A 25547-nucleotide genomic window follows, 5' to 3' on the forward strand; every position below is an offset into this window, starting at 1 on the left:
TCAGTTAAGCCCATGTAAGATAAACACAAGAAAACACACCTAGATTTCATCACAGTAAAAAAGCAGAAACATCAAAGATGAGAAAAAACAGAACACAAAGAAAAATATGCATCAAATTTAGAGAAAGTATAATACAAATTTAAACTGACTTATCAGCAAAAACAATCATGACAAGAGGCCAGTAAATGGCTGAGCATGGTAGTGCATATCTGTAATCCCAGCTACTCAGGAGACTGAGGCAGGAAGATCACAAGTTCCAGGCCGACTCAACAACTTGCTGACAACATGTATTAAAATAAAAAATAAAAAGAACTGGGGACGTAGCTTAGTACTAGAGTGACCTGAATTAAATCCCCAGTCTGTCTGTCTCTCTGTCTGTCTCTCTCTCTCTCTCTCTCTCTCTCTCTCTCTCTCTCACACACACACACACACACACACACACACACGTCTTTAAAGTGCAGAAAGAAAAACAAAACAAGCAAACCAACCAAAAACAACTCAAACATACACATCCAGAAAAATTAACTTTAAAAAGGGGAATAAAAATAAAGGCACTTTCAAATGAAGATGAAAGAAATTGTCGTCAACAGACCTGCATATAAGAAATGTTGAAGCTATTCTACAGACTGAAAGAAAATGGAATCTTAGATTTATAAGAAGGAATGAAGAACATGAAAAAGGAAAATATATGTGGATAGATTAAGACTTTCTTTTTTTCCTCCTAATTTCCTTTTTTGGGGGGTGCAAGGTACCAGGATTGAACTCAGGGGTACTTGACCACTGAGCCACATCCCCATCTCTATAGTTTGTATCCTATTTAGAGACAGGGTCTCATTGGTTTCTTAACACCTCTCTTTTGCTAACACTGGCTTTGAACTCACCATCCTCCTGCCTCAGCCTCCTGAGCCACTGGGATTACAGGTGTGCACCCCAATGCCAGGCCTAATTTCTTTTAAAAGACAACAGATCAAAGAAAAAGTGGTAACATTGTAGTAAGGAGGGGGATTATAAAGTCCATAGAAGTAAATAAAAGACAACACAGCACAAGAATAGAGTAAAAAGAATTATACCATTGTAAATTCCTTACATTTCACATGAAGTACTATAATGTTAATTTAATTTTTTTTTAAATGTTAAAACATTCAATTAGACAATAAAAAGCAAGACAGGAGTAACAGAGTAACAAAGAACATGTTACAAATAGAAAGCAAATATATATTGATAGAACTTAACCCAGCTATAACAACTACTTAAAATGTCAATGAACTATTTGAAGGATAGACTATCATACTAAATTTAAAATATCAAGACTGAACTACATGCTATTTACAAAGATATAATTTAAATACAAAGGCACAAATATGATGAAGGAAGAAGATATACCATGCAAATGATAAATGTAAGAAATTGGTAGCTATGTTAATATTAAAGTAGACTTCAAGCCAAAGAGACACTTCATAATGATAAAATAAATTAATCAGGAAGCCATAATCCTAAGTGGGTTTGCCTCTCAGACTAGAACTTCAAAATGTATAAAATAACATCTGACAAAACTAAAGGGAGAGGCATACAAATCCACAATAATAATTGGAAACCTTAACACTCAGCAATTGACAGAACAAGTAGAAAGAAAATCAGCTTAACCATCTATCAAGTTACTAGCGTGCCTCTTTTTCTTTCTCTTTGAAGTACCTAATGTTACCCAATATGCTTAGAAGATATTAGAAAAATACAAATAATTCAATATACCTTTTCTAATCTAATCTTTATAAAATGCTATTTTTTATTACAAATGTATTTTCATAAAATTCTTGGAAGAGCTGATTTAGTTCACACAATATTTGTGGAGAATGTTAGGGACCAAACTGTGTTTACTTAAAATTGATAAGTTGAATCCCTAATAATACCTCAGAATGTGTCTGTACTTAGAGACAGAGCCTTTAAGGAGGTTATTAAATTAAAATGAGTTCCTTTAGGGTAAGACGCCAATTCAATTCGACTGGAGTCCTTATAAGAACGCAAAGACAGGGCTGGGGATGTGGCTCAAGCGGTAGCGCGCTCTCCTGGCATGCGTGCGGCCCGGGTTCAATTCTCAGCACCACATACAAAGATGTTATGTTTGCAGATAACTAAAAAATAAATATTAAAAAATTCTCTCTCTCTTAAAAAAAAAAAAAAACAAACAAAAGAACGCAAAGACACCTGGATATTTCCACATAGAGAAAAGGCCATGCAAGGACACATCAAGAATACGGTTATCTGTAAGCCAGAACAAGGCCTTAGGTGAAATTTAACCTAATATCTTATCACCCTCTGCATTGTCTCTCTGATACATGTCCTCAAGCTAACCATCACACTTCTATATTCTAATCCTTTGACTAACATGCAAGACTGGAGCTCTAGCTAACTTTTCTCACCTGGGTGAAATATGATGCTGCCTCTTTGGTCTTTCCTTAACATCTGCTTTATTCTCACTGGACTCTTCCTCAGGAGAAATGCATTCTCTGACTATAGAAATAGATACAGATGGGAGATCATTTAATGAAAATTATCTCATGCTCATCGCTCCAATACCATATAGCAAATCAAAACATTTGAAGATGGGCTAGAAGGCCCTATGTTTAATGGTACTTCATTTACAGAACACCCAAGAAAAGATACAGTGCCTTGACTAAAGGAAATTTCTCAAACGCTTAGTCTTCAGCATCTCTCTATTGATAACCCAGACTTTTTTATATCCCAGGACAATATAGCACAGTAAAATTCAAAATGACTTTTAAAAAATGAAAAGTATAATTGAGAAAGAGAAAAGAAAAACACTGATACTGAGATTTATGCTCAGGGAGCATAGCTCTCTGAGCATCAAATGCAGAGAGGTAATACTTATACAACTTTAGAGAAAATGTTGTATCTAGTCCAGTAGTCACATTTTCTTAAAATATAAACTGGAGGCCAGAGAAATTATGTAATTATCCAAGGTTACACAGCCAATGGCAGAATTAGGCCTAGACTAGATATCCAATCTTCATTTTTGTTCCAAAAATATGAGAGTGGAATTGATGGTATAATTTTGTTTTATAAAAAACTCAGTTTTTGCTGATATTGACTTGACTCTAGAAATGAAAATGTTTAGTGTTAAATGAAGAAATGAAGAATAAATTTTAATGAATGTCAATAATCTGATTCTATTATAATTATAATGCACTTTAACCTAAGAGATAAAGATTTACTAATAGTGCTATAATAGACTAAAAGTTCTTTATTTAATGTCTTCAATCTATGAATGGTAAGCTATTTCTGAGAATGAAAATAAAATAAAACTCCAAGAGTGATTAATTAATTTCAGCTAGAAACTAGGTAGAGTGGGTAGACTAAAGTTGTCCTCACTTGATTGGCACCTCAAGCTCTAAAAAATTCAAAGACCTATATGGAATGAATGGTGCTTAAAAATGGGACATAGACTAACAGTCTAAATGCCACTGACCAAGGAGTCAGATTTGGCAAAGACTTCTGGAAATATAGGGGCAGTGATGAAGCCCAGATAAAGCAACAATGATGCTGCCTAAATAAAATTAGAGAACTCTCACTAGAATTGGCAGCTCAACCTAAAACACTCATTACCTGTCATCATTAGTCTAGAGACATTTATAAATGATTTTTTACTAAGGCAAGTATTTCTTATATGGTAATAGATATGAGGTTTGAAACAAATAAGGATTTAAATTTATTTAGTGCTTTACATTTAAATACATTTGAAAGTGTTTTTACTTCGCTATAAATTTATAGAGAAGGCTCTGGAATTCAGAAATGTGAAGTTGTTATGTAACATGTAAAATACCCAGAGACAAATGAGTCTGCTTAAGGTAGAATCTGAAGTAGATGGGGTTAGGGATCACCATTTGACCTATACAGCTGTACAATTGTCTTCAAAGCAGAAGTTCAGACAATGAGTTGCTCCATGGGGACCCCTGATAGCTCTTATGAAATGTGACTCAGAATCCTGGAAAAGGGAGTGCTAGAGGAAGCCTGGGTGGACAGAGCATTTATGTACTGACCTCTTTCTCCCACCAGTCAAAGGTTGCCTAAAGGAGCATTAACTTCCCCTTCTTATATCCTTCTTTCTACCTCTCTTCCCACTGTATTTCAAGTTTGCACATGTGAGGGCAAAGAAGGTTCCCATGGATGTCCCCATGGAGAAATCACAAATGTCCCAAAACATGAAGTAAGAGGCCTAGAGTAGTTGGGTAAAGTACTCTTCAGTAGCACTTGGGTGAAACTGGTCAACACCTCCATAGAACTGATGATGACGGCAGATATAGCTGGAATAAAAGGGGAGGCCAAGAGGAACTGAAGTGATACACAGTAAGTGTTCATTGCACAAGAGCATGCAGTCAAGGGGTGAGGAGAGCTGAAATTCATCCTGGGCCATTCTCCATGCCACACACCCTGGGACAGACTGCACCTACCTGGAAGAAGTGGCTGACTTCTCTCATTTTCACAAAGGCATGTGTGCTGGCCAAAGCCTGGCTTTTCCTTACCATGTGTTGTACATTGGGCTGGAATCTTAATTGTAATGTTCGAAAACCTAAAATAACATCTAAAGTACTTAACTCAGGATTTTAAAAGAAATAGAGTAATTGGTGGATAAATGATTTTTATAGAGTTTATTCTCCATAAAAAATGTATGACAGATTCTAAAGAACATACACTGTGGTTTTATATCATCTCTGACTTCTCTTCCTTGTTGCTTAGTGGAATGATGGGACAGCTGGGGTCCAGCCTGGTTTCTCCATATGATTGATGATATGCTCATTCTACTAGATCATTTAGATAGCTACTTCTTCCTGTGAGATACTGAAGAGTGATTCTGCAGAGTTTTCTTTGAGTATCAGCTTGTTCATATGTATTCTTTTAAAGCTGAGTTTTCATCAGCTGATCTAGTGGAATGAGCATATGAGACTTAAGTACTATGCTCATTTTCAAAGTCTTAAAAATAATGCTAACTAACACTTGTCATGGTCACATCCCTTTATCATTCACCCAACAAAATCGCATTTACTGCTGCATTCCATATAGGGATACCAGACTCAGCATAAGTCTATTATTCAAAGTCCAAAACACCTTTCACTTCATCCGTCAGAAAAAATCAGTCTGACAAAATTAAATAGAAAAAGGTCTGGCTTCTAAATATATTTCAGTATAAAGAATTTTAATAATGCTATTAGGGTTAGTGTCACTAAGGCAAATTATAACTATTTCTTCACATAGTTTCTACAAAATTTTACAGCTTAACAGATGTGCAGTGGGGCTATTACTCATAAAGCAAGCAATTTTAAAAACCCTGAAAAACATCAGGAATTATTAGAAATCTACTCTTTCTAACATCATATAAAACAGAACTTTAAAAATAAGAATCATGACTCCTAATACTTAAATCTTACTTTAACTGTGTCATCAAGATAATATCACAAAAATGAAGTTGAAAGATGCAACAATTATCTTGCTTCCCATTTTCCCTCTGCTATGCTTTCAAATTTGAGGAACTACTGAGAGAAAAGGAAATCTGTAGCCATAAAAGCTAACAAAAATGTCTAATATTGGGCAGGGAAGTGGATCTGCGGTGACAGCAGAAAACTAGTGCTCTCTTTTATAAATTTCTCAGTTACTTCTGGTTACAATCAATCATTCGTCATTCAAAATATTAAGTGTCTACTATATGGTAGGTTAATAGGGTGACAAACATGAAGTTCCAAATGCTGAGAAGCTCTCAGGAGAAGAGTAGCTGACAGATGTATGGGTCTTTCAGCCTTGTCGAGTAAGTACAGGTAAAGGCATAAAAGACAGGTGAGGCTCCACCTGGGAAAGGAGTGTTTAACAATCCAGAAGTGTTGGTTATTGCTAAACAAAGTGTTTGAAGGAAAACATGGAAACCAATAAGCAGAGAGAAATAAAATTTTGCTTTAGTATGAGGTAGTAAGAGGTGTTTTAAATCAGGATTCTTTAATAAAAATTCTAAAACAGCAAAATTTCACACATGGCTTTGCCAGGTATAACTTCAGTCCTGCAAGAAATAGAATAGTAATAGATCTAACTAAAAGCATATTTTTGTTCATTCTCCTAAATGCAAATTCTATAACATTAGCTTAATTTGATCCAAATTTGAACACATAAATATTTATGTCATCCATATTAAAAAATAATTAATTAGGGCTGGGGATGTGGCTTAAGCGGTAGCGCGCTCGCCTGGCATGCGTGCAGCCCGGGTTCAATCCTCAGCACCACATACAAACAAGAATGTTGTGTCTGTTGAAAACTAAAAAATAAATGTTAAAAATTCTCTCTCTCTCTTTAAAATAAAAAATAATTAATTAATTAATTAATTAATCTCTCTTTACCTCTTAGTCCCCTCTTGTAATTCAATATCTTTTTCATTTCATTTTATAACTAAGCCCTTTAGAAGAATCATCTTGATTTATTGCTCCTAGTCCTCATTTTCCATTCATTCCTCACCCTCCTGTGATCACACTTTGACAACTCATAACATTCACTGTGTGCTCTCTAAGATATAATTACCACATTTTACTACTTCTGTGATTTTCAACAGGTCCTTTCCTCCTTCAGCAACTATCCTTTTGCTTTTGGAATACTAGTTGCCCAGGGTTCTCCTCCTACCATCTCTTTTCATTTCTTTTTGGGCTCCTCTTTCTCAATCTGCTTTAATAAAGGTATTCCTCTTTGTTCTGTCCTTACTGCTTATCTCCTCTCACTGTGTACTGTGCCAAGGTAAACTCCTCTGTAAGTATGCCCATATTAGCCGTCTGTATATTAATAATGCATAATCTTCCCTGAACCTTGACCTCTCCCCTTGAATATCCATTTATTTGCCCCACAAGTCTCTCCAACTTAACGTGTAGAAAAACAAACTCATCACCTCCCCATTCTAACATTCTGCTGCTACCCTTCTTCCTTTATTTCCAGTCTCTAGTCCACTAACTATCATGCTATTTAAAACAAAATTTTGGAGACATACCAGGTTCTTTCCTTTGCTTATTTCTCTCACTGATTATCTTAGCCTGGGATCCCCCAAAGGCAGAGCCTGAGGCAAAGGTCATCTGGAGAAGGAATCCAAAGGAACAAACTTGGGGAGTTGGGGGAACAGCCAATCTACAAGTTTATAATCAAGACAGTCACTGGTATAGGGATGAGATAATTTGTGACTTTTTTGCCAATTTTTACAATTATATTTTGCTTTAAAATATTCTAGGAACTGTCTCCTAACTTAGGTTTAATGGAATCACAAATATAATAAGTCATACAGTTACCACATCTTCACAAAATAAAGCTTTTGCTTCTTCTTTTCTTGAGAGGTGAGGTGGTAATAAATCACAATAGAACAAGTATATTCTGGGGGCTCTGAGTTTCGTAAGGCATCTAAAATCCATATCTGTTTCTTTTTGTATCCCTATAAGTATAGTAACTTTTTTTTTCAGTACTGAATATTGAACCCAGAGGTGCTCTACCACTAAGCTATACCCCCATGATTTTATTCTCTTTTATTGCTGAGTAATATTCCATTGTGTATATATGCCACATTTTTTTATCCATTTTAGGAGTTGCATAGTTTCTGGCCTAATTCTGAGGTCTTTGATCCATTTTGAGTTGATTTTTGTGCAGAGTAAGAGATAAGGGTCTAGTTTCCTTCTATATATGGGTAACCAGTTGTCCCAGCATCTTTAAAAAGCCAACTTTTCTCCAATGTATTTTTTGGCACCTTTGTAGAGAATAAGATGACTGTATTTCTGTGGGTTTGTCTACATGCCTTCTATTCTGCACCATTGGTCTATGTGTCTGTTTTTATGCCAGCACCACACAGTTTTTGTTACTATAGCTCTACAGTATAATTGCTTTTTTGACTTAAAAATTTGTTTAGCTATTCTGGGTCTTTTATGCTTTCAAATAAGTCTTAGGATTATTTTTTCTAGTTCTGTGAAGAATGTCATTGGTATTTTAATGGGAATTGCATTGAATCTGTGTATTGCTTTTCATAGTATGGTCATTTTAACAACATTAATTCTGCCTACTCATGAATGGGGGGAGGGCTTTCCATCTTCTAAAATCTTTTTTAATTTCTTTCTTTAATGTTCTATAGTTTTCATTGAAAGATTTTTTACCTCCTTGGTTAGATTAATTCCTGGGTTTTTATTTGTTTGTTTTTTAAGCTATTGAGAATGGAATTGTTTTCCTGATTTCTTTCTCGACAGACTTATCATTGGTAATTATAGGAAAGCTATTGATATTTGGATGTAAGACTGAACAGTTTTCATGTCTACAGTTAACATTAATCTTGCAAGTTAAAATTCAAACTCATTTTCTTGTTTTTATCCTGAAATAAAAATGGAATCTCACCAAGCATTGTGGCATACACCTATAATCTTAGTTACTTGAGAGGCTGAAGCTGGAGGATCACAAATCCAAGGCCTGAGGCAATTTAAGGGAGACTATGTTTCAAGACAAAAAGGGCTGGGGGTGTGGTTCAGAGGTAGACTGCTTGCCTAGTATGTGTGAAGCTCTGGGTAAGGCTGGTAAAGACCAACCAATTATCATCCTATAGAGAGGCAAACACTCTGAATAGTTGAAAGTGGTAACATACACTCCATTCAGCTTACTTTATGACATTACAGGATAAATATAGTATTTAATTATCAATTGTCAAGCCAACAAAATGAACATATACAATTATGTTTTGTTCTCAGCCTTTAAAGAAAAGAGAACCAGCCTAAAAAACATTTAAGGAAAAGAAAACAAAGAAGAGGAAATTCCTCAAACTAAACAAGTTTAAATATTGGTTGTAGGTGAGAAATGTGGTATATTTTCTGAAAATGTTAGCTGTTAAATGGATGGGATCGTGTTTCTGTATTTTCTTAAGTAGAGTTTGGCATATTCAGGGTGGTCCATAAGTTTTAAATAATAACAACTTGCTCTCCAATCTGGCCTTGTTTTAGCTTCCCTTTTCATTATAACATCTTGAATTTCTCCAAGTGCTTAGTTTTCAATTCACTCAAAAAAATATGCTAAGAATAAACATATTTAGTTTATAAAAAAAAGAAGAAAGAAAACAAAAATAAAACAGCAGTTTTTTCAAACTTGGATTCCACTAGCGAGTAAATCATCTAAACAGGAAAAAAAAAATCTTATTTCAACATACAAACTACTAATCCAGATCTCTGTTACTGCTTACCTAGACTAGTAACTGAATTTACTTCCTCTTTTTATTGCACTCTGCTGCAAAACTAATTTTCTCACAGCAAAACTTAAGAGTTTTAAAGAACTATCTCCCACCAATACCCCCAGAAAGTACAGACAAGATTTTGACCAGGGAAAAGCTAGCGATTCCCTGGGGAACCAGCCCTGAGGAAACTATAGAATAGAGAAGGGTATATTAACCTTAAAATGTTGAGAAATCCTGGAGATACCAAAGGCAATTTTAAGTTGTGGTTGGGTGGCATGCTGAGGTAGAATAACAGGTAAAGACTACATGGTTAGATTCTGCAATGCCTCTCACATATTTCCTCTTGTATTTCCACGGTCTGCCCTATAACCTGTCTGAATGAGAAGGCAGCAGCATCAGCCCACAATAAGAAGGGAAGACTGTGCAGCTGCCCTGAGCACTTGCTCTCCTGGTTCTCTTCACCAAGCACAGAAGAGATTACGGATCACTTACAAGGTAACTGCCACCTCCTATGCAAAAGGAGAACCTCCTCCAGAGGGCCTCAATGGAGGGGCAACAGATAGGTTGTAGATTGTACTTCTGGTAGCTAGGACTCCCTAGGGCTCTTCTCTTAACTTTTGTTAAAGTCATAGGAAATCATGAACTGGGGTATGACCATTAGAATCTCACCCTGACAACTACAGGGGATCAACATCTCACAACTAAATAGTGACTTGAAACACTATAGAAGGAAAATCACACTGAACAACATTTACCATATCAGGCACACATATTGAAAAAATAGATTAAAATATTAAAATAAGACAACCAATAATGTAAAAGATGAATATGGGTATAGAAAGTAGGAGAAAAGGCACAAGGAAAGCTATATGGAAATATTTCATATTAAAACAAATGATACTTGAAATAATACTACATGTAATAAATAGAAAGCTGAATATAGCCAAGGAATAAATTGTAAAATTAAAAGAGCAGCCTGAGGAAATCTCCCAGAAGATTAAAGAGGATAAAGGATACTGAAATAAAATGATGAGTACCATGGAAGATGAAAGAATACATGCTGGCATCCTGAAAATAGGAATGAAAAAGGAAGCAGAAATAAAAGGAAGAAAAATATTTGATGAAATAAATATCCTTGAAATAAGGAACAACTAAAGAACTCGGATAGAAAGAACTAAACACCAAATAAGAGAGATTAAGACTCCAGAAATGCAAATTTAAGAACATCAGAGAGAAAGAGAAAATTCTAAAAGCTTCTAGAGAAAAAGCATACCTCCTACACAAGAATCAGACTATCATCAGATTTCCTAACAGCCACACTGGATTCAAATACTTTGAGATTTTCCAGATATAACTGTTATTGTTTCTAGTTTAATTTCAATATGGTCTAAAACATACTTTGTTTGACTTGAATCTTTTCGAATTTACTAAGACTTATCTTCATAATTCAAAATATGTTCTATATTGAGTAAACCCTTCACCAAAGAGGGTAGATGATAAATATGAGCATAAACATATGCTAAACATCATTAGTTATTAATGCAAATGAAAACCATTAAAAATATAACCACACACTAATTATACCAAGTATTGCCAGAGATATAAAGGAACTAGAACTCTCATATACTGCTGTTTGGAGTGAAAAATAATTCAACTACTTTAAAAAACAGTTTGGCAGTTTCTTAAAGATACACTTACTATACAATTTAGCCATCCTACTCCAAAGAATTTTCCAAGGAAAAAGAAAGCCTATGTCTATGGAAAACTTAAATATAACTGTTCACATCAAATTTATTCATAATAGCCCAAACTGGAAAATTCCAAGTATCCATTAATTTGTAAATGAATAAAAAACTGTAGTACATTTATATAATGGATGTACTACTACTCAATGATAAAAAGAATGAGCTATTGCTACATGCAATGACATGAGTGAACATCAATATAATTATGCTAAACAAGATAAAAAGAGTATATACTATTTGATCCATTGACATAAAATTCTAGAAAATACAACCAATAAATTATGTCATAAAGCAGATCAGTGATTGCTTTGGGGATGGGTAGAAGAAAGAGAAAGTTGGGAAAGCAGGATTACAACAGAGCATGAAAAAACTTTTGGGGGAGATGAATATGCTCATTATCTTGATTATGGTTATAGTCTCATGAGTATACTTATGTGTCAAAACCTGCCAAACTGTAAACTTTACTGTGCATTTTACTGTGTATAAACTATACCTCAATAAAGATGTTAATAATGAAAAATCACCAAAATAATAAATTTTTTATCTGAAGAAAACATGTGAAATACAGATCCTATTTTTAATTTGAAAAAATGAACAAATAAAGAGAATGTGAAAAATAAAAAGCATTTTGGTAATAATCTAGAACAACATCAATATAGTGGAAAAGAGAAAAGAATCCAGGGACATGAGATGGTATGTATCAACAGGAATCCAGTCAGGAGTCAGAAACACAGTTATTGGTAAACTTACAGAATCTAACATAATTAAGGAATTATTAGTGATGTTGCAAAGTACCGAACAAAAAAAGGGAGACTGGTACTAGTACCACCAACTCTTCTCCCAGTAGTGGCAATTTGTTACAGTGGCAACAGTTGATTTTAGTTCCCTGAGTTTCCAACATTTCTAGAGTCAGGTTCAACATGCCCATCAGAAAGTAATAACCCCCACTTCAGAGGTCTCAATCTCCGCTCTACAGGGAAACTCCTCCAAATTTATAGATTTTAATGATTTCAATCTTCTCTGCAGAAATATTGAGAAAATGTGATTGCCACCTCTTCAAAAATAATTAAGAAATTTTCACTAATTTTAAGTGAGATAATAGCGATATAATTGTAATTATATTTCTGTAAAAGGTCCTTATCATTTAAAGATTCATATTGAAATATTTACATATGCAATAATATGATGTCTGTGATTTTCATTAAAATAACTTCAAGGAAGAGACTGCAAAAGTGATGAGGATAAGATAAAATATATTTTGAAAGAATTGATAATTAACACAGCTGGATAATAGATATAGGCAAGTTTGTTATAATATTCTGATTTTATGTTTGAAATTTTCCATAATAAAATGTATTTTAAATCAGTAATATTTATACAATTAAAACACATACAAGGGTTTGGGGATTTAGCTCAGTGGCAGAGTGCTGCCTAGGATGTGCAAGGTACTGAGTTCAATCCTTGGCCCTAAAAAAAAAAAAAAAAAAAAAAAAAAAAAAACCACTCATACAAAGAAAGCATAAATATCAAGTATATCAGAATACTGGTGGGAGTGGGAATGGAAATCAGAAATAGGAATAGAAGGAAATAACAATGAATAAGTGAAAGAAATAGAAGAAAAGATCAACAGCCAAAGTATGGTATAAACTAAGGAGCATAATTGATTCCACTTTTGAAAGGAAGAAAACGAAATTCTAAGACTTTAGATTAATCTTTTAAATTTGAACTTGACGTATCTTTTTTACTTATTTTTTTTCATTTGCCTTTAAAATCAAACATTCATTAAAATTAAATACATATTGTTGGCCATGTGTCTTAGTCCATTAAGGCTTCTATAGTAAACACCATAAATTGGAGTTCAAGAACAAAATTTCAACAAATTGAGTTTAAATATCTACTTAGAGCCAATTGCAGTAAGTGGCATAGGCCTGTGATCCCAGCTACTCAGAAAGATGAGGCAGGAGGATTGCAAGTGAAAGACCAGGCTCAGAAATCTTAGCAAGACCTATCTCAAAATACAAAATAAAAAGGGCTAAAGTCATAGCTTAATGGTAGAGTGCCCCTGGGTTCAATCCCCAGTAGTGCAAAACAAATCTAATTGGCTTTTATAGCAATTCATGAATTGGGCAGCATTCCATTCATAAAATTGAAAGGTACTCCACTAGGTGTGGCAGAACAGTCAGACTTTGTAAGGTAGCTTAAGCAGAAACAGGAAAACAGCATCATGCAAAAAGTGAAGTGGTTAACATCAGGTTACCCTACCAGGTTTATTGGGCCCCTTATGATTATTTGCTATGATTCTTCTGTTTTTCAGGAAACTGGGCTTTTTTTTAAGTTCTATTTGATTACATGGTACCTAGCATAAATGACTATTCTGGTTTGGTCTGGTCTGTTGACAGTGCGGAAACTCAGTTTAAAACAATAGCTTCTCATAAATGTTATTAAATTTTACTTAATGAATTTTATTTATTTAAGTAAATTTTATTTAAATAACAGAAATTTGTTTTTCACAGTTCCAGAGGCTGAGAATTCAAAACAACAGCACTAGCAGTTTCCGTGTCCAGCGATGGCCCACTTTAAGAATCACCTCCCATGGTGGAAGAGATTTGCCACAGTCTGGCTGGGCACAAAAAAACCCGAGCCACCACACAGCCTTGTAGATTCAAACAGCAACTCTTTATTCCCGAACTCTCACTGGCACTCTGCCCACACTTCCCGTGAACACACAGCCTCTACCGGCTCTCTCAGAACCCCATGAGAACTCAACCGGAACTCCAAAGGAGCGGGTGCCTGAGGCAGCAGGATCCACCCTAATCCTAGTAGGATCCACTCTAAACCCAGAGCCACCCTAATCCCTGAGCAGGGTCACCTTTCAACCCAAAAATGCCATGCGTCATTCCTCTTGGCTATGGCTCTCAGCAGAGATTAGTTAGTTTTTATGAATCTCTTTTGAAAGGGCATTAATCTTAAACATAAGCACTCTTCCTTCATGGCCTATATCACCAACTAAAGCCCCTATCTCCTAATGCTATCATCTTGTGGATTAGGATTTCAACATAGGAATTGGTGGCTAGCACAAACATTCAGGCCACTGCACCATGTACACATCCAATTCTCTGACTCCGTGATGTAGTTCCTGATTGTTCTACTGCCCCAAACTCCATCCATGCCCCATATCTATATATCAACTTTTCACACCTCCTTCAAAGTATAGCCTATATATCACCTCCTCATGATGCTTTTCCTAATCCCTTGTTCTCTCAGTGGAGAGTACTCTATATATGAATCAAAAAATGAAACAAAAAGATCACACTTTATTTGGCCACTCCTGATATATCCTTTTGTTTTGTAGTAGAGGTTTTTTGGATTTTGTTTTTTTCCTTTTTTGTATTTACCTTTTGTTCTTAAGATCCATTTATTCTCTGTGTAGCATTCCAGGAAACCAGGTACAATAATCTCTGAATCCATAATGCTTAATAATGTCTTAGATATTACAAGTGTCTCATAAATGAGAAATTAGAGGACAGAAAGAAAGGAGGGAGGAAGGGACAGAGGAAAAGAAAGACTCAATGAGTGAAATGAATTTCATTTCACTGGTTCTTTCAAGGGGAAAAAGACCAACAAAATATCTAAACTCACTTAAAAACATAAAAAATCATTTTATAACAAAAGATGTCATCAATTTTATAACTTTTCTTTCTCAGTTGTCAGGAACTCCTTTTTAAGGCTTTTGAGTTCATGCATCAAATTTTATAGTGTGTGTGTGTGTGTGTGTGTGTGTGTACACATGCGCTAAAAATTGAAATTTAAGTTCAGAAGCTTTTTGGTAGGGCACTGACCATACTGCTGCAACAAACAGCAGAAATGTGGAAGGGTCTTTCTATATTGTTCAGGCTGGTCTCAACCCACCTCACTCTAAATTGATGTGCACTTCCTCACCCCCTTCTTAGCCTACTTACCTCAGCTAACAGTTTCCATGAGAGGCAAAAACAGCCATGAGGACAGAAGAAACTCATGAGTCCTTTTAGAGAACGTGGCATAGATGGCTTTGGAGAGACGTAGTCCTGGGCTCCAATCCTGTGTACAGTTTTCCAATTCTGTACTCTTGGCAAGTGATCTTCAACCTCTCTGATTTTCTGTTGTTTAAAAACAGAGTAACAGTTATTGTGATTGCCATTGTTATTACCAACTTCCCTGTTTCAACTTTTGCTGAGAGCCATAGCCAAGTAAGAATGACGCATGGCATTTTTGGTTGAAAGGTGACCCTGCTCCAGGTTTAGGGTGGATCCTGCTGGGAATAGGGCATATCCTGCTGCCTCAGGCACCTGCTCCTTGAGTTCCCGTGGAGTTCTGGCGGGGGAGGGTTCTGAGAGAATTGGTACACAGAGCCTGCAGAGCCTGGTTGAGGGAGTGTATTTTTTCCCCAGAACCAGCGTGTAGAGTGTCGGGGAGAGTTCGGGAATAAAGAGTTGCTATTTGAATCTACAAGGCAGTGTGGTGGCTCAGTTATTTTGTGCCCAGCCAGACTGCGGCAAACTTTTTTTCTTTTATTTGAGAAAGGGTCTTTCTATATTGTCCAGGCTGGTCTCAAACCCTCGGGATCTAGTGATCCTCCTGCATCTCCAGAGCTGGGAACATAGGCACAGGCTCAACGTTCAAGTGACTCAGTGCCTTTTGGGCAGACACAAGTTGCAGACTTTTCTTGTTGAGAGAAGAGTATGGGTTGGAGTTGCCCTGTGATTCTATGAAGACTGGTGCCTGAGTGGAAAGATGGCAAAAAGGAGAGTTTAGAGGCCCACCAAGGCAATAAGGAGTGAAGAGATGACCGAAGTTTCCCTAGAGTACTTGGAGACCTGCTAGCTTTGCATAGAACTGTTCCAGATTCAAAGGGACCAAGCACTAGGTACAGGTCCCTTCTAAGCCCTCTACCCGCAAGGCACACAGGACACCACGACTACAAGCAGAAAACCCTCATGGCCAGACCCACAGAGTCTTAAGAGAGCTTCCTTCCTACAAGAGGAAGTGTGGTGGGTGTGGCTTGGAGTTGGCCCAAGAGAGTATGCAAGAAAGAGGACAGTTGAGAACTTAGTTTTATATTTGAAAATAGGCTATAGTTTTACAGAAAAGTTTCTGCACAGAGGGAATAATGGAAAGTAAAATAAATAAATAAAGTTCCTTCCCACTAATTAAGAAAACTTTTATTTTTTATGCTATTTAAGAAGTAACTGTCTCTATTTTAAAAAAGGGTGATAATTTACACCCAAAATGTTAAGGGGAATGTATATATTTTACTTAATAAAGGGAGTTCTAAGTATTTCTTGAGGTGATTATTAAAAGTTGTCAAATTTCATCAAATTTTTTAATGAAAAACTAGTTTTGTTAACTAAGTAAGTAAATGATATTTGATTATATTAAACCATTATGTGGTTACATAAAGAAGATTTAGAAATGAGATGTAACCAATATACCATACAGTATTAATATTAGACCAGATACACTGAATAGTAAGATTATTTTAACATATAAAGAAATAGTTAAACTTGTGTTAATTGAGAGATATAAAAAAAAGAAAATCTGAAACAAAATAACAGCTATTTTCTACAAGTAAATAGCAGAAGATCTGTTGAGTAGAGGGAAGGGAATAGCAGGAGGGTAGAGGAAGGGATAGGGGAAGTACTAGGGATTGAATTAGGGCAAGTTATATTCCATACTTTTATAATTATGTCAAAACAAATCCTAATGTTTTGAATAACTATAAAGAACCAATAAAAATAAAATAAAAGTTTTAAAAATAGTTGTTTTGTCTGTAAAAATGTGCGATTATTATGTCTTACTCCAGCTAATACAAAGATAATTAAAATAGTTACTTAAATTTCACAATTAAAGCATATGAAGAAATATACATTTCTGTGATTTATTTCTAACAACTGTAAGAAAACTATGCATATGAACTAATGATAAACATTTCTTACTATTAACTATAACTTCCATAAAAGTTAACAGTCAATGATGGTGAAAAAGGAAAAAGCATGGATAATACTTAAGCTGTTATATTGGATAAGGAAAATAAATAATACTAAAAATCCTTTATTGGGATTTGGTTTATGTAGGGATTTGGAAATGAGTTTTTAAATCTAGTTTCCTGTCCTAGTTTTTTTTTTTACAAAATTAAATAAAATTTAAAAAAAAGTTAACAGTCGTATTATTCCAGAATCAATATACAAATATTTCAAATACAGATTATAAACAAGTTTTTTAAACATTTTCTCAGAAAGACCTTCCTGAAACACTCACTCCCCGTCTAAACTATATCTTCCTCTCCTTATTCTTTGTTGTAGCATTATTTTACTATCCTAAGCCATCATAATTTTAAATTGTGCATTAATTCATGTGGCTCCTTATTTTACACTGGTATATCCAGCAAGGCTACAAACTGTTGACAACCACTCTTTTTTTCATTATTTTGTTCCAGCTCCTAGAATAGTACCTGACACTGAGTGGGCACTTAATAAATAGTCATTAAATCTATTCATATTTTCCAGTCCCCTTAAATTATTATTTTTTTCACCTTTTCACTTATTGAACCCCTACCCTTGCCAGCTCCCCTAAACCCTGCACAGTATTCACACACTACTGGAACTAAGAGAACATGACTGATAAGAGGAGTTGAACTAGATGGAGAACTGCCTCTGGGATAATACCTCTATCACACCGGTGAAGATGACAGGACTGCATGCTTGGGGTAGGCAGGGGTCACTGGTCCAATGAACTCAGAGATAAACAGCTGACTTTGCAGTGGAGTCCTGAGCTCAGTGCCATTGTTCCACTATGTTGGAGAAGCACTGGCAGCAGATCCTCTGGAGCTGAAAGTGTAGAAGAAAGGCAATGAAGGGCCTGGATTTTAATTCAGATCCTGCCACTTACTACATAGGTAAACTTAAAAATATGCTTAGGTCCTCAAAGGTTACTTTTTTCATCTGCAAAATGGAGAAATTATTGCCCACCTCATGTGGTCATTGTGTGAATTAAATGACAGGGTATTTTAGATTTGAACATCGAGAGATACACACTAATGTCTCGGTTAATGGAACACAGTGACCATAGTTATTTGAAACAAGTCTGTAAACATTTAAAACAGACTTTGCATAAATAAGTATTGAACTGGGTGACTCAGTCTCCTTGATCAAATTTTCCTGTTTTGTAGAATGAATCATCTACCCAACTTTTTCTCAATAAGATATCACGTCTGATGTACGCAAAGCAGTTGTTTTTGTTATTTTTGTCAAAGACATTAGTCAAAGAGATATTGTTCTGTTCCTTCTGTGCCTTCATACACTTAGCTTGATTACTGGGACAGTTTACAATCTCTCTTGGAAGATAAAAGATGTTTTTCATCTTGCTCTCTGTACTGTGGGCCTGAACCCCTCCTTGAAATACCTCAAATATGTTTTCAGAAATAAGATGGAAAAAGGTCCTGTGCCTTTTATTGACAGTACCTTTAGAGAACTTTCATTTGTAGAGAATTTTTTCCAAAGCATATTCATATATGTTACATAGTATAAACCTCACAATAACCATGAGACAGAGATGGAATTATTATCCTTTCCAATTTCATTGCTTCTGATTATTTAAAAAAATATTTTTCCCCAGAACTTGGGCTAAGAGGTTAACTTATTTGCCAAAGGCTTATCACTAGCATGTTAATGTTTTGAAAGAGTCAATGAGCTAATAAGTAAGGAATCCAACCACTGATCCAAACTGTTTTCCCTTTTCTTTCCTTCTGTTCTCTTTTCCTCTCCCCACCTCTCTCTTTTGCTCTTTTTACTTTTCATTTTCTGGTAATTTTTCATAATCTCCATGTCAGTTTTTATGTCATTCCTCTGGAATTCTGGATTGTAATACTAATGTAATTACTAAAACTATAAGCCTCACAGAAAAATAAGCATAAAAGCTATTGTTTTATATTATTCAACAGTATTCTAAGTAGTTAAAAGAAACCTAGCTTTCCGTAATCATGCAACAACACGTTACTTGAATTGAGCCGTTAACAGACTTTACATGTTGAAGTAAATGTTTGCAGACTTACCTTGGCATTTCTTTTTGCCTTTTAAGTAAGTTACCTTATAATCATCTCAATATAAAACATCCCATAATCGTAGAAACTGGCCATAACTTGAAAACTAAAATTTGGAAACCACAAAACATATTACTATAATTAAAATGTAATGATTCTGAATCTCCCTTTTCCATCTAGAAATTACAGAGAGAGAGGAAAGCTTTATTAAGGTTTCTGTTTTCAAAAAGATTTTATGTTACTGTATTATAGGGAAAAAAAACCCAGGACTTATATGTCAGCTTGAGTGTAATACAATTTAATGACAATTAAATTGCTTGTTTCTTGTAAATTTAACATCATCAAAACTACTAAAGTCCTTAAAAACAGGACTATTTGTACTTTTTCCCTCTTATTTCACATTCTAGTCTACCCCATCCTCTGCCAGGAACCTTATATCAACATAGTCTTCCTACAGAATATGATAGTGTAATATTATTGAAGGCATGTCATTAATTACTCAAATATTCCTTTTGACATTTTGACACTACTTTGGCTTATGATAAATATCATAAATGTCTCACAACCTCTTCACAATTTAGAAACTGGTTAAGCATTGTTTTTAAGAATCTGTAGATTCATATAGAAACTAGGGACTATCAAAAGGAATAAAGGAATCTTTTAATGACAGTTACATACTCTGATTATCTCACTTTGCATTTATGAGGGGAGTTATACACCCTATCTAAAGAAAAATGGGGGGAAATTTTCTACTTCTGTCATATTTCAACTCCAGCAAAAGCAAAGGAAAAATATTTCAAGAGCTAGAAGCTCTTTTGGCCTGCAAAATCACAACACAGGTTTAATTTAATTCTAAACCATGAGAAAAATTAACCAGAAGACAGTGTAGCAAAAATCCTCATGAGAACAGTAAATGCTATTACTTTCTTCAGAATGACATCTGAAATGATTCAATTTTATTGTCTTCCAAAAGGAAACTTTCATGAGAGCAGAAAGGCTTTCTTTCTCATTCATTCACAGACTATCCCAGAACCTACAGAATGGATGCCAAGGAAGTATTTGTTAAATAAACAACTGTCATTAAAGTCTCTAACAGAGAATTACCTTAGTTGTATAACTATGCTATTTTACATTCTGTCCAAACATTCACACTAAGTTCTTTGTAGCCCAGATCAACATTGCTACTCATTTTACAACTAATTTATGAAAATATTTACTCCAAGTGATTGATTAAATATTAGAAAACATCTGTAAAAGATTTCTTCTGTTTTTTTTTGTGTGTGTGTTTGTTTATTTATTTTTTGTTTTTATTTTTTAGAGCTGAGGATCAGACCCAGGGTCTTGACCATGCTAGGCAAGCACTCTACCACTGAGCTATATCCCCAACCCTGTTAAACTTTTTTGTTGTTGTCATTTTGTTTTATGGTGCTGGCACTGGAACCCAGGGCCTCTTGTGCTTGCTGGGAAGATTTCTTAATTATTTGTTTTGCATAATGAATACAAAAAGATAGTGCCAAGTATAACCTCTGTCATCTACTTTCAAAGGCAAATTCTTACATTCAAGGTTTTAACTATTGCTGTCACACTGCAATCAAATTATGACTCCAAAAAACTGAATTTCCCCATCACACATGCCTGCAACCAAAGGATGTTGCCCTTGACCTTACTGAGGACAGTATAAACAATGATTAGTTCCCAGTATGTGGAAATAGTTCATGATTTCTCAGAAAAGTTACACTTGGTTTTCCTGGACAAGAAAAAGTTGCTTTACTGAGTGCTTGAGAGACGTCTCTGGATAGAGAATTTTCATTTTTGATATCATGAATTTTAGTGAATGATATTATGAAATATTACTAAAATGCAGTGGCCTGGTTTACACAGATTTCCTATAAGGATCATACTTAGAGTAGATTTTCCTTTAAAAAAGAAAAAAAAACTCACTGTGGGTCTCTGAGATATACTAGCTCCCATGTTACTTTCATCTCTCAAAAGTAGTGATTCAACGTCTGATATGCCATTTGGTCTTTCCTATATCTTCTCTAATCAGCACATGATGTAGATATTGTTCTCAAATCCTAGAATTGTGTACAAAGAATCCAAAAGGTACATAGAAAAAGTGAAACATAAAAAATAAAAATATCAAATTTAATAATTTTCTTTTGTACAGTCATATACTGAATGAATTATACCATCACACAGTCTAAAGGCTTGGGATTAAGTGCAATTTCTATCATCAACATTTCTCTTGAGAACTGAATCCTCTGTTTTCTAAGAACTAAGTCAGTTCTTAGAATTAATGAGGCATACCGAGAACATTATAAAAGAGCAAATTAAATTCATAAAAAACCCCAAGGCTGTCCACTATTAGTTTATGTGTAAGTTAAAGCTATTAAGAAAACTGAATAATATTCTTAATGTAAAGCACCAGGGATATTGTAGATATAAGACATGTTTATTCCCTCACTTTTAATTTCCTCCTTTTCTGTCAAAGCACTCTCTGTAAGACAGGCCTATTCTAATTTCAGTTTTGATTTTAGAGATGTGAGGAAAGTGGAAATGAACTTAAGACTTTGAAGTCAAACAGATCTGAATCAAACCTGGTTCTGTTTACAAACTTGCTCTATTATTGTATTTCCTGATCTGTGGTTTTGTTTTCCTCCTCAGTAAATTGTGCTGATACTTCATAATAGCCTTTTCTAACCTTTTTCATAATATTGTACACCTTAAAAATAAGAATATTTTTTACTGCAAAGGATGTTGCTTTCCATAGTAAGCTGTGAACAAGGAGCCCAGACCACTCAAATTAACTTTTGCTTTGCCATCACAAAAGTGAAGAGGAAACAGCATTTTGGCATCCTGTAACTAGTCAGGGCACAAAACTGTCCTAGGGCATACTGGGAAGCTATTCTGCCTTTTTTGGTTTGTAGGGAAGAATAAATATAAATCTGATCATAACAAATTTTGAGTAATTTCTTAATTCTCCCTCCATGTCCAGATCAGAGACAAATAGAGCAACAAGCTTACCTGGTACCCATCCCCTTTGCTGAATACTCCTCTGAAGGGTGGAGTGAGTGTGAGTGTGTATGTATGTGTGTGTGTGTGTGTGTGTGTGAGAGAGAGAGAGAGAGAGAGAGAGAGAGAGAGAGAGAGAGAGAGAGGTAAACAAAATGATGCTAATCATTGTGTATGTTCAGTTCTTTTCAACTAACCATTTTGATGACCTTAGAAATATTTGCAAATATTTAAGGAATAGCACCCATGGAACACTTACTATATCCTGATACAACAGACCTAGATTCTCAATTTCATACTTCATAGTATTGACATTGCGAGCAGGATATTCATTGTTGTGGGGCTGTTCTGTGCATTGTAGGAAAATTTTTTTTTAGGTAAGTCAAATTTCTTTTCCTAAGGTACCTACTACATTTAAACCCAAGTGCTAAAATAAGTGGAAGAGAGTAAAGTGTGGAAAGTAACTTATAGAAGTACAATTATGTTATCATTCTTTTGTTTTCTTTCAGGAACTGGTCTTACCTGAGTAAAATTGCCCAATATGAAGTACAACTACCTTTCTACACAGATGCAATTATGTTTACATTAAAACATTTTTTAAACATCTTATTATCTATGCACAGATAGATAATCTATGTACCTCAGAATATTGCTGCATGAGACCAGGCCAATTGTCAATTATTTGGTATTATCTAGAATGAAGTTTACATATATTATATGAATTTAGGTAAGTAAAATAAAGGCAAAAGTGTGGAACTAGATTAGGAATCCTTAAAAGGGTAAATACATATCTTAATGACTTTACCTTTGAACACTTGACCTACTTTAACAATAATAATTGTCCATGCCAATCATTGTGAAACAGTTTTATTACATGTGACAAGCATGGGTTTTTGGGTTTTATTTGTCTATTCAAAGTCCCATAATTTAGAATAGCTAGATAATTTGGAATAAAAGACAAGTGGCTAAGGAATGTCTACAGTCTCCATTTTCAGGAGTTTGGTGGTCAGTCTTCTGCTGATGTGACCAAATACCTGAAGAAAAGAAAAAAAACAATTTAAAGGAAAAAAATGTATTGGGGCTTATGGTTTCAGTCGTGATCACCTTGGCTCCATTGCTTCTGGGTCAATGATAAGGCAGATAGATCATCATGGAGGAAAGCATGTGGTAGACCACAGCTGCTTGCTTCATGGTGGACAGGAATCAAAGAGAAAGAAAGGAAGGGGCTAGAAAAATGATAAAGTCCCATTCCCTTCAACTAGGTCCCACTTCCTACAGTTTCTACCACCTCTACTTAGCAATCAATCTAGCAATGGATTAATCCACTGATAAAGTTAGAACCCTCATGATGCAATCACTTCCTAAGAACCCCACCTCAGAACATTGCTGCATCCAGACCTTTAACACATGAGCCTTTGGGGGTCATTCCAGACCCAAACTATAACAAGGATAAAGGAAACTGAATTCTGTTAAGGCATTAGCTTATCTTATCGGTCATTCCTTTCCATTTTCCTGGTTTCCATTTCTGTTACTGAAACCATCTCTTACTTTCTGCTTTCTTCAACCATTGGAAATAATAACAGAGCTCCTACCCCAGTGAGATTTACTTTTAACTAATGGGGGAGAGGACAAGGGTAAATAACTAAAACAAGATGAGTCATGTGATGATTCCAAAGATGGGTAATAGGTACATGAGGAGTCATTCCACTATGTTCTCTCTGCTTTTGTTATTGGAAATGTACATAATAAAAAAGTTGTTTTCTTTAACCATACTCCATAACCATTGATTTAGAAGAGTAAGTCTACTGAACTAAGCTTTCACCCTTCCCAACCCATCCCATCATCTTGACACCTATATCTTCTTCCTTAGCATCTCATAGGAAGACAATGAGTTCTGAATCCCATCAAGTCATGTCTCCTTAAATATCTTGATTCTAAAACCATCATTTCTTACTCCTACATCTTTAGTCTTGTACCCTGTTGACTCATTTTTTACTGTATTTTTTTTAAAGGGCTTTACTCAACTATACAGACCTTTATTAAGTAAATGAAAATAAGCATGTTTATATTTTTCAAAAACCCACATAAACTAAAAATTGACTTAAAAATAAAAGCTTTTTTTTGCACTTCTGACTTAAAATAACAATAACACATCTCAGTAACATGTGTTAGAAATACTACTCAATGCAAAAAACACTTGTACATTTTCACCTCAGTAGTATTGGCAAACCTTGTCTCTTCCAAATTCTCATTTGAATAGGTGAGGAGAGGGATGCCCATACTTATGATAAACACAACTGTGCTTATCCCCTGAGCAGAAGACCCCCCTATTGCTCTTCTATTAAAAGAACCTGGAAACCTCCTTGAATATGATCAAATTCCAAGTATAATTCAATTTATATCTTTTGTAGTTTAGTACCATGCACTGTTAAGAAATAACTTTCTACCAGCTAAGAATTTAAAAGAAAGTCACTATCTGAAACGCTGGAGGTTGTCTGGAGACCTGTAAGAGTTCCACTGAAAAGGGCCATCAGCTTCACCCAGGCTCTGTAGCACACAAGCTTTGAAACTACAGTTGAGTTCAGATCCCAGGGTAGTCACTACCTGTGCTTAGTATTATTAGTATCTCAGTCGCCTCATCCAGAAAACGCAGCAATCCAGGACAGCCAGCACTGCTCTTTGGATTCCAAAAGTCCGGCATGAAGCTGGTGTGCTGTGCACAGTAATTTGTTGAGACCTGAGAAAACTTCAGGGACAAGGTACACTCAGGCCAAAGAGTGCAGTAAGGCAGGGGTAGGTGGCCTCAAGTGACTTAATCCAGGAATACCCTCCTCAGAGACCCCTGGGCACTATCCCTATGCTTTTCTTATTTGATCTCTGAGAAACCGAGATGAGGGGGAAATGGGTAACGATGGGACTACAGAGCCTCCTTGCCTGGAGGCCTGGCGTAGCTGAAGTGTAACCACAGCGATTGAGGCTTCTGCAGCCCGGGGGCAGGAATAACCACCAAGACTTTGCCCCAAATCAGCCTCCCCGGGATAGACCTTCGGCTCCGAGCCCGCACAAAGTGCTGAGTCACCGTGAGGAGGCACCGCGCGCAGGGAAGGCGGGCCCCGCGCAGTCACGTGGCGGAGGCTGTATCACAACAACGGCGCGGCGTGCAGCGCCCGCAGCCCGCGCCGCTTCCTCCCGCGACAGACCCGCTCTCCGAGCATGCTCAGCGCGGTCGCCCAGTTCCCCAGCGGTCTGGCTCCACTGCCCGGGTTTTTCCAGCTTCCCTGGAGGCGGGGCTTGTGCCCGCGCTGGGTGCTAGCTGGCGAGGATGTGCTACTCAGACCACCACTAGGCAGGGTGGGTTCCAGTGGACCGATTCCAGTATTGTCCCGTGGAAGAAATGACCTTGGATCGACCTTTAATCGTGGCCTAGGGAAGATCTGATTCTGCAAGATATGAGTTTCTGCATCTCCCTTTAGCAATGGTTAAATCC

The 25547-nt window shown here is 35.8% G+C and overlaps 1 long non-coding RNA gene across 2 annotated transcripts in view; it reads right to left on the reverse strand.

Moving 5' to 3' along the window:
• The window catches only part of LOC120889054 (uncharacterized), a 125537-nt gene extending 100124 nt beyond the window's left edge, over window positions 1-25413 (reverse strand). The window contains exons 1-5 of one of the 2 annotated variants that reach the window (XR_013425100.1): window positions 24665-25413; window positions 20990-21123; window positions 17676-17837; window positions 14934-15110; window positions 12234-12441 (exon numbers count right to left, since the gene is read on the reverse strand). This is a non-coding gene — a long non-coding RNA (uncharacterized LOC120889054). Of the gene's footprint in view, window positions 1-12233; window positions 12442-14933; window positions 15111-17675; window positions 17838-20989; window positions 21124-24664 lie in introns of those variants that run through there. The other variant, XR_013425099.1, reaches the window with a different exon arrangement.
• Window positions 25414-25547: the final 134 nt, after the last annotated feature.

Source organism: Ictidomys tridecemlineatus, chromosome 8 (assembly GCF_052094955.1).
Source record: "Ictidomys tridecemlineatus isolate mIctTri1 chromosome 8, mIctTri1.hap1, whole genome shotgun sequence".
In the NCBI taxonomy this organism is placed as follows: domain Eukaryota; kingdom Metazoa; phylum Chordata; class Mammalia; order Rodentia; family Sciuridae; genus Ictidomys; species Ictidomys tridecemlineatus.